The following is an 11,954-nucleotide window of genomic DNA, read 5'->3' as shown; positions in this document are numbered from 1 at the left end:
TACTGTTTGCTCTCTACTTTCTATTCTCTCTACTAACTACTGTTTGCTCTCGACCCTCTTTTCTTTACATTCTTTTCATCTTACTCTGTACTCTCAATTCTTTGCTCTCACTCTCTCTAATCTTTACTTTTTATTCTCTTTTCTCTCTACTGTCTGCTATTTACTTTCTACTCTTTGTACTCTTTTCTCTTCACTCTACACTCTTTATGCTCTCTACTGTTTACTCTCTGCTCTTTAGTCTCTATTTCTACACTCTTTACGCGCTCTACTGTTTACTCTCTGCTCTTTAGTCTCTATTTTCTCTACTTACTACTGTTTGCTATCTACTTTTTATTCTCTCTACCAACTACTGTTTGCTCTCGACCCTCTTTTCTTTACATTCTTTTCATCTTACTCTGTACTCTCAATTCTTTACTCTCACTCTCTCTAATCTTTACTCTCTATCCTTTTTTCTCTTTCTACTGTCTGCTATTTGCTTTCTACTCTTTGTACTCTTTTCTCTTCACTCTACACTCTTTACGCTCTCTACTGTTTACTCTCTGCTCTTTAGTCTCTATTTTCTCTACTCACTACTGTTTGCTATCTACTTTCTATTCTCTCTACTAACTACTGTTTGCTCTCGACCCTCTTTTCTTTACATTCTTTTCGTCTTACTCTGTACTATCAATTCTTTGCTCTCACTCTCTCTAATCTTTACTCTCTATCCTTTTTTCTCTCTACTGTCTGCTATTTGCTTTCTACTCTTTGTACTCTTTTCTCTTCACTCTACACTCTTTACGCTCTCTACTGTTTACTCTCTGCTCTTTAGTCTCTATTTTCTCTACTCACTACTGTTTGCTCTCTACTTTCTATCCTCTCTACTAACTACTGTTTGCTCTCGACCCTTTTTTCTTTATATTCTTTTCATCTTACTCTGTACTCTCAATTCTTTACTCTCACTCTCTCTAATCTTTACTCTCTATCTTTTTCTCTCTACTGTCTGCTATTTGCTTTCTACTATTTGTACTCTTTTCTCTTCACTCTACACTCTTTATGCTCTCTACTGTTTACTCTCTGCTCTTTAGTCTCTATTTTCTCTATTCACTACTGTTTGCTCTCGACCCTCTTTTCTTTACATTCTTTTCATCTTACTCTGTACTCTCAATTCTTTACTCTCACTCTCTCTAATCTTTACTCTCTATCCTTTTTTTTTCTCTACTGTCTGCTATTTGCTTTCTACTCTTTGTACTCTTTTCTCTTCACTCTACACTCTTTACGCGCTCTACTGTTTACTCTCTGCTCTCTACTTTCTATTCTCTCTACTAACTACTGTTTGCTCTCTACTTTCTATTCTCTCTACTAACTACTGTTTGCTCTCGACCCTTTTTTCTTTATATTCTTTTGATCTTACTCTGTACTCTCAATTCTTTGCTCTCACTCTCTCTAATCTTTACTCTCTATCCTTTTTTCTCTCTTTTTTTTGTACTCTTTTCTCTTCACTCTACTCTCTTTACGCTCTCTACTGTTTACTCTCTGCTCTTTACTGTCTACTTTCTCTACTCACTCTATTTTCTATACCTTATTCTCTACACATTACTCTCAACACACTCCTCATTAATTTATACAAATCAGCGACGAGAGAACAACGCAACCGAAGACAATGAAGAACAATTAAACCGAAATTATGAGCGACAGGTGCAATTTTTTGTAATAAGACACCATGGAATATTTTGAAATACTTTAGTTGGAATCAGTCAGCTTTGGTTTCTTCAGCAGCTATTGAAACAGCATAGAATACATTTTAAAATACTTTATTTAAATTCGACCAAATTTTTTTTAATCAACAATTCAAACAGGAAAATTCCTAATGGGGGTGAATGTTCATCTTTGCTTAAGTCCAAGTCCATCCCTCGGTGTGGTCTTCCATCTGTGTATAAGGAATAATCCTTTTATAAATTTGCAAATCATATATATGAAATAAATACTTAAATCACATACCAATTTTTTTACGCTTGATCCTACGCTTCTCAGGATTCGCCAGGATATTCGCCTAGAGTCTATAAGTGACAAAGAAGAATAATGTTACTTCAAATTTGTTTGCAAATCATTTCAGTCGTAAATAAATACTTACATTATATATCCTCTGTGGTTACTTGACTTGAAGCCTTGAACATTTTTGACCAGCAGCTCAGAACATTTCATGCAAGAAAAAAAAACATTAATAAAATCATTATCGAAAATTCGGAATAAAAAACATATGATCAATATCTCAAATGTATAATAACAATATATAATATGAATAATATTAACCTATAAATATTATATTAAAATCCGCAACAGAAAATAAACAACGAAAAACCCAACCAAAAATCCATAATCTATTTCTAATTACTAAAAAGTCAATAAATACGAACATGAAAACAAGACAATCAACAACAAAGCAAAACAAGGCAACCAAAAATCAACTAAACTCATATTAAAGTCAAAGTAGATCCTGCAATACGAAATGGTAATAAAAACGAACAGCAACAATAACATAGAACGCAATAACAATAGAACAACTCGCAACAAGAAAATCAAATATAACAAACACGCACAATAAAACAACTCAACACAACACAATAACACACGATCACCACTTCATAATTTAGTTTATATGATTAATTTAGAATTAATGAAATACTGATTCCACCACCTCGCCTACCACAAACAGGAGGAACCTGAAGCAACAACGATTAATGAGGCTCACTCCTCTCATTGCCTTTAGCCGCCGATTCTCCTGTTGAAGCTTATCGTTCATTGCCTCCAATTTCCAGAGCTCTCTTTCGGTCTTTATCCTCCTAAAAATGGCATCTTCAATTTCGGACATGTTGTTTGGTTCCCAATCACACACTTCTTCGTCGTCATCGACAAGATTTGTGTCACTGGGAACAAGCATTGGCGGTGTTTCGTCCTCTATCCATCCTTCGTTCATATCACTGTAGTTCCAAAACCATACCTGGGCGTCGTTGGGAATTAACTGTGGTGGAGATTCATCCTCAATCCTTTCTTCGTTCGAGTCGCTGTAGTTCGAGAACCATTCCCGATGTCTATTCTCCGATTGAAGACCTTTTTTTGCTCCATCTCCAGTCTTCTGACGGGGATAAGAGCTTTTAGCTATCCTCGGTCCTGTGGGAATCCTCGATGCAACTAGTCCTCGCTTCATTTTGGATGCTTCCGGTGATTATAACTGCTTCTCTCATGTAGTTATAATCATCAGTGAGAAAAGGCAACGTATAAACAAAATGTTTGCTTTGATTGAAAATAAAAACTCAAAATATGATTTCCAGCCTACTTTTGCACATTTTTTTCATTCTGACATCATTTCTTGTGTTGTTGTTTTTCTGTTTCATGAAACATTATTTTTCACACAGCTTGAAAATCCCTTTCTCCCAGAAATTATGTGGTTCTTCAGCGAAAAACACCGATCAAAGTGCTTCATGTAGGATTACGTTGAACATGAAGGTATAGAATGATTTACAATGATTTACCTACACTAGCAGTCAGCATTAATAAAATTGCTTCGATTCTTGACCGGTCAACTGAAAAAGTTATGTCACTTCATTTTGAATGTGATTTGAAATAAGCTCGTGATTCTTGGATGTGGATAGTGAATTATGTACCAACATTACTATGCTGACAGTATTAACCATGACGAATTCAAATTGTTCTCTTTCACCAGCTGCACTCAATCTGGTGAGACACAGTGAAACACAGAGGCTTACCTGACAGCTGAAGTAGCCTTCTTATCATGGACAGTGATGGCCTATCGAATGAACAGACGGAAAAAGTATTAAAATTCCAGCATATAACCGGTCTGGAGGATATTAATGTATGCCGGGACATTCTGATTCGTCATCAGTGGGATCTGGAGGTAGCTTTCCAGGAGCATTTGAATATACGGGAGGGCGTCCATCTGCGTACGCTTCTGAATCCGGTGCGCCACAGGTCGTGAACGATCGCTTCCTGCAGCATGTTTTCGCAGCCCAGCGCGGACCGGGAGCCCCCGTACCGTCCGGTGTGGGTGGAATGATTGGTTTTGTGGGCAACTACGTGTTCAATTTCTGTTACAGCACACTATCCTCGATCGTGGCCGCATTTCTGAACATTTTCAAGGACAAAGAAAGAAGTAAGTACACATGAGCGGCGTTTAACGGATCATTTCTGAATAATGACTTCAATCATTACAGTTGAAACCGACCCTTTGGGCGATGTGCTGAAATTCACTCAGACTTACAACGAAAAATCAAGCGTTGAACGACGCCAAGCGTGAGTTCAAACTTCTCTTAGTATATCTGCATTTCGAGTCAAGCACGGAGGCGAACACGTTTTGCCGAGACACGCTTTCTAACGCTCAGGTCATCGAATACGTCAATAGGCGGATGCTGTACTGGGCCTGTGATACGACGCATGGAAACCGACGAAGAACTGATACGACGCATGGAAACCGTTGTCAATGACAATGAAGTTTGGCACAACCAAGCCCGCCAGGATCGATTGGAAAGAGATCTCACACAAACACTGCGCCAACAGCAGGATGATGCATACCAAATGTCGCTACGCGCGGTCCAGGAGAAACAACGTCGGAAACAGAAGGAACTCGAAAAAGCTTTGGCGGCTCAACAGGCAATCGAGGCCGATAAGCTAGCTGAGATGCAGAGGTTGCAAAACATCGAGATGCTCAAAAAGTAATTAGCTTCTCAAGTGCCTTCCGAGACAGAGACGGGAGCACCCGGCACGATCAGCATAGTCTTCAAACTACCGAGTGGTTTGCGGTTAGAACGGAGATTCCTTGCGTCCCACACCCCACAGGTAAGATATTTGTTTGCTATAGGAAACTGTATGACTATATCATTCGTTTGCTTTTAAGATGTACATAATTTTATTTTCTGCCATCCGGAGGCACCGGACTCGTTCGAAATTACCACTAACTTTCCGAAGCGGGTATTACAGTGTGCTCCAACAGAAGATCCGTTGCCCACATTAGTTGAGGCGGGTTTGAAAAACCGCGAAGTGCTGCTCGTAGCCGATCTAAACGCATAGAGTAAAAGATGCAAATAACGATATGTTGAGTGTGAGCAAAACAATTAAGATTTAAAAGAATGGATTTTGAGACTGGATTGGATAAACATAGGGTTTGAAGAAGACATACTTGCAGAGGAAAGGCAGCAATTTTTGTTTGCCGGGAGTGATGCTTTTTTCCCTTTTTCAGAGAAGCTTTTTTTTATGGAAAACCCTTAGCAAAGTTCCAAAATTTACAAAGTTGTCAATAATAAAGTATATAGAGGCGAATGAACTTCAAAGTTTAAAGCCTCTTAAAAACAAAGAAAGAAAGAATAAAACAACGCATTTGATGCCCTGATGTTGTGATTATGTTGGTTGTGTTTTGGTTCTCTTCTAAATTGATGATTGGACATTATCCGTGTAATTTAATAAGTATATGCACACGGGCTATCAGCAGCCTGAGAAAACACAATAGTGAGAAAAATTATTCATTATGTTATGTTTTATCAAACAGTTCATATTCCTCAATTATTTAAAGGTGAAATAAAATATTCTTCATGAAATCGGATACTTGTTACTGTAATAAGATGGATAACATCTTCAACGGTGAGGCTATTAAATATTGGCTCATTTGAAGAATATCTGCAGGTATTTGTCACAAGGTGGTGTTGACAATCATATAGGGCTCTTGCTACACATACATGCGGAGCATCTATTGGGCATACATCGCTTGTTTACATTCGTATAGCGAATTCGTTTTTAAAATCGGTTAGTTCCAAACCGACTAATAAAAAAACGTTTTCGGCTTCACGAATGAGCCGGTTTGTTGGTGTGCGTTATATAGTCTGATTTGTTTATACAGTAATCGTTCGCTAACTGGTCCTGGTTTAACTGGGCGAACGTTAACTGGTCCTTGGACCAGTTAAAAAGCAGAATTTCGTAAACAATCGACGCCATATTCAAATGAAAGATTTGCTGTGAGGGGCATTAGAATGTAATTTGAAATATTATGAAAATTGACATTAATTTCCCATTACAAAAACATTGATTAAATTACTGAAAAATAATATCCTCAAATTATATTTTATTTAAATTATTATTATATTGTCGCACTCAATGCCAAACTTCCATTGGAATCCTTTTGTTTGTCCAATTTCATGATCAATGCGAATCAAACAATTCATTGAAGTTCCCCTCAATTTTATTTGAGGTTTAACATGCCGGACCAGTTAAAACGCGAATGTCGATAGCTGGTCTTACCTTTTCGCCCAGTTAGTGAATGTTTACTGTAATACAAATCAGGCATAAATTTCTCCATAACTCAAGAACTAATCAATTTTTACTCTCTCTCTATATTCTTCGTTCTCCACTTTCTACTTCTTACGCTTTGCTCTGCTCTGCATTCTATATTTTATTTTACCCTACTGTCTCTATTTTCTCACCGCCTTAATCTTTACTTTATATTCTCAACTTTTCCTACTTTTCGTTCTTTCTAATCCTTCTATTCGCTTTTTTACAGTTTATTCCCTGCTCTTACTCTTTCTTCTTTCCTCTTTCCTCTTTCCTCATTTCTTTCCTTACTCTCTTTATTTATCTCTTTATTCTCAACTCTCTACTCTCTCTCTCACTATTCTCTACTCTCTACTTCCTCCATTCTCTCTATCTTACTCTCTACTCTTTCCACTCCTTACTCTTTCTACTCTCTATTTTCTCATTTTCTACCCTCTCTACACTCTACTGTATACGTTTTAATTTCTTTTTTCTACTATATTTTACCATAGCTATATGTTGTACTCTTTGTTCGCGCCACGTGTAGCGAGCGCTTACGTGTTTTGACATGTAGGAACAAATCAATTGAAATCCTCTATTTTGTCAGTAACAGAAATTTTCCATTCACTACTCGAAGCAATTGCTCTCCATTTCATTCCATCGTATCACCCCGCAACGCGCGAGAGCGAGATGAATGGAGTTACAACATTACAAACGAACAGCATCCGAGCGAGCCGAGCGGAGCCTACAGGACAATCACCCCACCAACATCCGACAAACATAAAAACAGCGCACAACGTGGTTCATCATCCCAGTTTTTTCCTAACTACCAACGACAAAGTGGTTTACCAAGTGATGCGTAATTAGTGAAATATAAGAGAAAATTTGGACTCCAAAATCTTGTGTTTTTCAATTTCCACAGTGTGCTTAGCCAGAACCATCCAACCGCAGTTAGCCCGGTTTATTCTTCACTCGTTTTCCTACGTTACTTTCTCTATTCTCTACTATCAAATCTTCACTCTCTCTTCTCTATACTCTTTACTCTCTTGCTCTACACATTCTGTACCCTTCATTTTCTCTTTTCACCCTCTAGTTTATCTAATCTCTACTGTTTATACTCTACGCTTTAGAGCTCTCGCAGATTGCAGAATTTGTAACGGTTGGACTGTTAGCCCAACCAAGCCAACTAAACAGCCGGGTTGCCTTGGTTTGAAGCTCAAATTTTACAAAAAAAATACTGAATCCGTATAATGTACCCATATACAAATCTCCATAATGATTAAGAAAACGACCAAACTATCGACCAATAAAATGTCTGTGGTCCGCGAGGGCTCTCACTCTCTATTTTGTACTCTCTTTAGACCCTACACTATTCATTTTACTTTTTACGTTTTACTCTTTACTCTTTAGTCTCTATTTTCTCTACTCACTACTATTTGCTCTCTACTTTCTATTCTCTCTACTATCTACTGTTTGCTCTCGACCCTCTTTTCTTTATATTCTTTTTATCTTACTCTGTACTCTCAATTCTTTGCTCTCACTCTCTCTAATCTTTACTCTTTATTCTCTTTTCTCTCTACTGTCTGCTATTTACTTTCTACTCTTTGTACTCTTTTCTCTTCACTCTACACTCTTTATGCTCTCTACTGTTTACTCTCTGCTTTTTAGTCTCTATTTTCTCTACTCACTACTGTTTGCTCTCTACTTTCTATTCTCTCTACTAACTACTGTTTGCTCTCGACCCTTTTTTCTTTATATTCTTTTGATCTTACTCTGTACTATCAATTCTTTGCTCTCACTCTCTCTAATCTTTACTCTCTATCCTTTTTTCTCTCTACTGTCTGCTATTTGCTTTCTACTCTTTGTACTCTTTTCTCTTCACTCTACACTCTTTATGCTCTCTACTGTTTACTCTCTGCTCTTTAGTCTCTATTTTCTCTACTCACTACTGTTTGCTCTCTACTTTCTATTCTCTCTACTAACTACTGTTTGCTCTCGACCCTCTTTTCTTTACATTCTTTTCATCTTACTCGGTACTATCAATTCTTTACTCTCACTCTCTCTAATCTTTACTCTCTATCCTTTTTTCTCTCTACTGTCTGCTATTTGCTTTCTACTCTTTGTACTCTTTTCTCTTCACTCTACACTCTGTAAAGCGCGTAAGCGCTCTACTGTTTACTCTCTGCTCTTTAGTCTCTATTTTCTCTACTCACTACTGTTTGCTCTCTACTTTCTATTCTCTCTACTAACTACTGTTTGCTCTCGACCCTTTTTTCTTTATATTCTTTTGATCTTACTCTGTACTCTCAATTCTTTGCTCTCACTCTCTCTAATCTTTACTCTCTATCCTTTTTTCTCTCTACTGTCTGCTATTTGCTTTCTACTCTTTGTACTCTTTTCTCTTCACTCTACACTCTTTACGCTCTCTACTGTTTACTCTCTGCTCTTTAGTCTCTATTTTCTCTACTCACTACTGTTTGCTCTCTACTTTCTATTCTCTCTACTAACTACTGTTTGCTCTCGACCCTTTTTTCTTTATATTCTTTTGATCTTACTCTGTACTCTCAATTCTTTACTCTCACTCTCTCTAATCTTTACTCTCTATCCTTTTTTCTCTCTACTGTCTGCTATTTGCTTTCTACTCTTTGTACTCTTTTCTCTTCACTCTACACTCTTTACGCTCTCTACTGTTTACTCTCTGCTCTTTAGTCTCTATTTTCTCTACTCACTACTGTTTGCTCTCTACTTTCTATTCTCTCTACTAACTACTGTTTGCTCTCGACCCTCTTTTCTTTACATTCTTTTCATCTTACTCGGTACTATCAATTCTTTACTCTCACTCTCTCTAATCTTTACTCTCTATTCTTTTTTCTCTCTACTGTCTGCTATTTGCTTTCTACTCTTTGTACTCTTTTTTCTTCACTCTACACTCTTTACGCTCTCTACTGTTTACTCTCTGCTCTTTAGTCTCTATTTTCTCTACTCACTACTGTTTGCTCTCGACCCTCTTTTCTTTACATTCTTTTCATCTTACTCTGTACTCTCAATTCTTTACTCTCACTCTCTGTACTATCTCTGTACTGTACTATCAATTCTTTGCTCTCACTCTCTCTAATCTTTACTCTCTATCATTTTTTCTCTCTACTGTCTGCTTTCTACTCTTTGTACTCTTTTCTCTTTACTCTACACTCTTTATGCTCTCTACTGTTTACTCTCTGCTCTTTAGTCTCTATTTTCTCTACTCACTACTGTTTGCTCTCTACTTTCTATTCTCTGTGCTAACTACTGTTTGCTCTCGACCCTCTTTTCTTTACATTCGTTTCTTCTTACTCTGTACTCTCAATTCTTTACTCTCACTCTCTCTAATCTTTACTCTCTATCCTTTTTTCTCTCTACTGTCTGCTATTTGCTTTCTACTCTTTGTACTCTTTTCTCTTCACTCTACACTCTTTATGCTCTCTACTGTTTACTCTCTGCTCTTTAGTCTCTATTTTCTCTACTCACTACTGTTTGCTCTCTACTTTCTATTCTCTCTACTAACTACTGTTTGCTCTTGACCCTCTTTTCTTTACATTCTTTTCATCTTACTCTGTACTCTCAATTCTTTACTCTCACTCTCTCTAATCTTTACTCTCTATTCTTTTTTCTCTCTACTGTCTGCTATTTGCTTTCTACTCTTTGTACTCTTTTCTCTTCACTCTACACTCTTTACGCGCTCTACTGTTTACTCTCTGCTCTTTAGTCTCTATTTTCTCTACTCACTACTGTTTGCTCTCTACTTTCTATTCTCTCTACTAACTACTGTTTGCTCTCGACCCTTTTTTCTTTATATTCTTTTGATCTTACTCTGTACTCTCAATTCTTTGCTCTCACTCTCTCTAATCTTTACTCTCTATCCTTTTTTCTCTCCTTTTTTTGTACTCTTTTCTCTTCACTCTACTCTCTTTACGCTCTCTACTGTTTACTCTCTGCTCTTTACTGTCTACTTTCTCTACTCACTCTATTTTCTATACCTTATTCTCTACACATTACTCTCAACACACTCCTCATTAATTTATACAAATCAGCGACGAGAAAACAACGCAACCGAAGACAATGAAGAACAATTAAACCGAAATTATGAGCGACAGGTGCAATTTTTTGTAATAAGACAGCATAGAATATTTTAAAATACTTTAGTTGGAGTCAGTCAGATTTGGTTTCTTCAGCAGCTATTGAAACAGCATAGAATACATTTTAAAATACTTTATTTAAATTCGACCAAATTTCTTTTAATCAACAATTCAAACAGGAAAATTCCTAATGGGGGTGAATGTTCATCTTTGCTTAAGTCCAAGTCCATCCCTCGGTGTGGTCTTCCATCTGTGTATAAGGAATAATCCTTTTATAAATTTGCAAATCATATATATGAAATAAATACTCAAATCACATACCAATTTTTTTACGCTTGATCCTACGCTTCTCAGGATTCGCCAGGATATTCGCCTAGAGTCTATAAGTGACAAAGAAGAATAATGTTACTTCAAATTTGTTTGCAAATCGTTTCAGTCGTAAATAAATACTTACATTATATATCCTCTGTGGTTACTTGACTTGAAGCCTTGAACTTTTTTGACCAGCAGCTCAGAACATTTCATGCAAGAAAAAAAAACATTAATAAAATCATTATCGAAAAATCGGAATAAAAAACATATGATCAATATCTCAAATGTATAATAACAATATATAATATGAATAATATTAACCTATAAATATAATATTAAAATCCGCAACAGAAAATAAACAACGAAAAACCCAACTAAAAATCCATAATCAATTTCTAATTACTAAAAAGTCAATAAATACGAACATGAAAACAAGACAATCAACAACAAAGCAAAACAAGGCAACCAAAAATCAACTAAACTCATATTAAAGTCAAAGTAGATCCTGCAATACGAAATGGTAATAAAAACGAACAGCAACAATAACATAGAACGCAATAACAATAGAACAACTCGCAACAAGAAAATCAAATATAACAAACACGCACAATAAAACAACTCAACACAACACAATAACACACGATCACCACTTCATAATTTAGTTTATATGATTAATTTAGAATTAATGAAATACTGATTCCACCACCTCGCCTACCACAAACAGGAGGAACCTGAAGCAACAACGATTAATGAGGCTCACTCCTCTCATTGGCTTTAGCCGCCGATTCTCCTGTTGAAGCTTATCGTTCATTGCCTTCAATTTCCAGAGCTCTCTTTCGGTCTTTATCCTCCTAAAAATGGCATCTTCAATTTCGGACATGTTGTTTGGTTCCCAATCACACACTTCTTCGTCGTCATCGACAAGATTTGTGTCACTGGGAACAAGCATTGGCGGTGTTTCGTCCTCTATCCATCCTTCGTTCATATCACTGTAGTTCCAAAACCATACCTGGGCGTCGTTGGGAATTAACTGTGGTGGAGATTCATCCTCAATCCTTTCTTCGTTCGAGTCGCTGTAGTTCGAGAACCATTCCCGATGTTTATTCTCCGATTGAAGACCTTTTTTTGTTCCATCTCCAGTCTTCTGACGGGGATAAGAGCTTTTAGCTATCCTCGGTCCTGTGGGAATCCTCGATGCAACTAGTCCTCGCTTCATTTTGGATGCTTCCGGTGATTATA

The 11,954-nt window shown here is 36.9% G+C and overlaps 1 pseudogene; it reads left to right on the top strand.

The window, feature by feature from the left end:
- The first annotated feature begins 3,769 nt into the window (after positions 1–3,769).
- Positions 3,770–5,061, top strand: LOC129775143 (FAS-associated factor 2-like; annotated as a pseudogene).
- The last annotated feature ends 6,893 nt before the right edge of the window (positions 5,062–11,954 follow it).

Source organism: Toxorhynchites rutilus, chromosome 3, assembly GCF_029784135.1.
Source record: "Toxorhynchites rutilus septentrionalis strain SRP chromosome 3, ASM2978413v1, whole genome shotgun sequence".
Classification (NCBI taxonomy): domain Eukaryota; kingdom Metazoa; phylum Arthropoda; class Insecta; order Diptera; family Culicidae; genus Toxorhynchites; species Toxorhynchites rutilus.
Note: the sequence above shows the minus strand (reverse complement) of the source record. Positions and strands in the feature narration are given on the sequence as shown.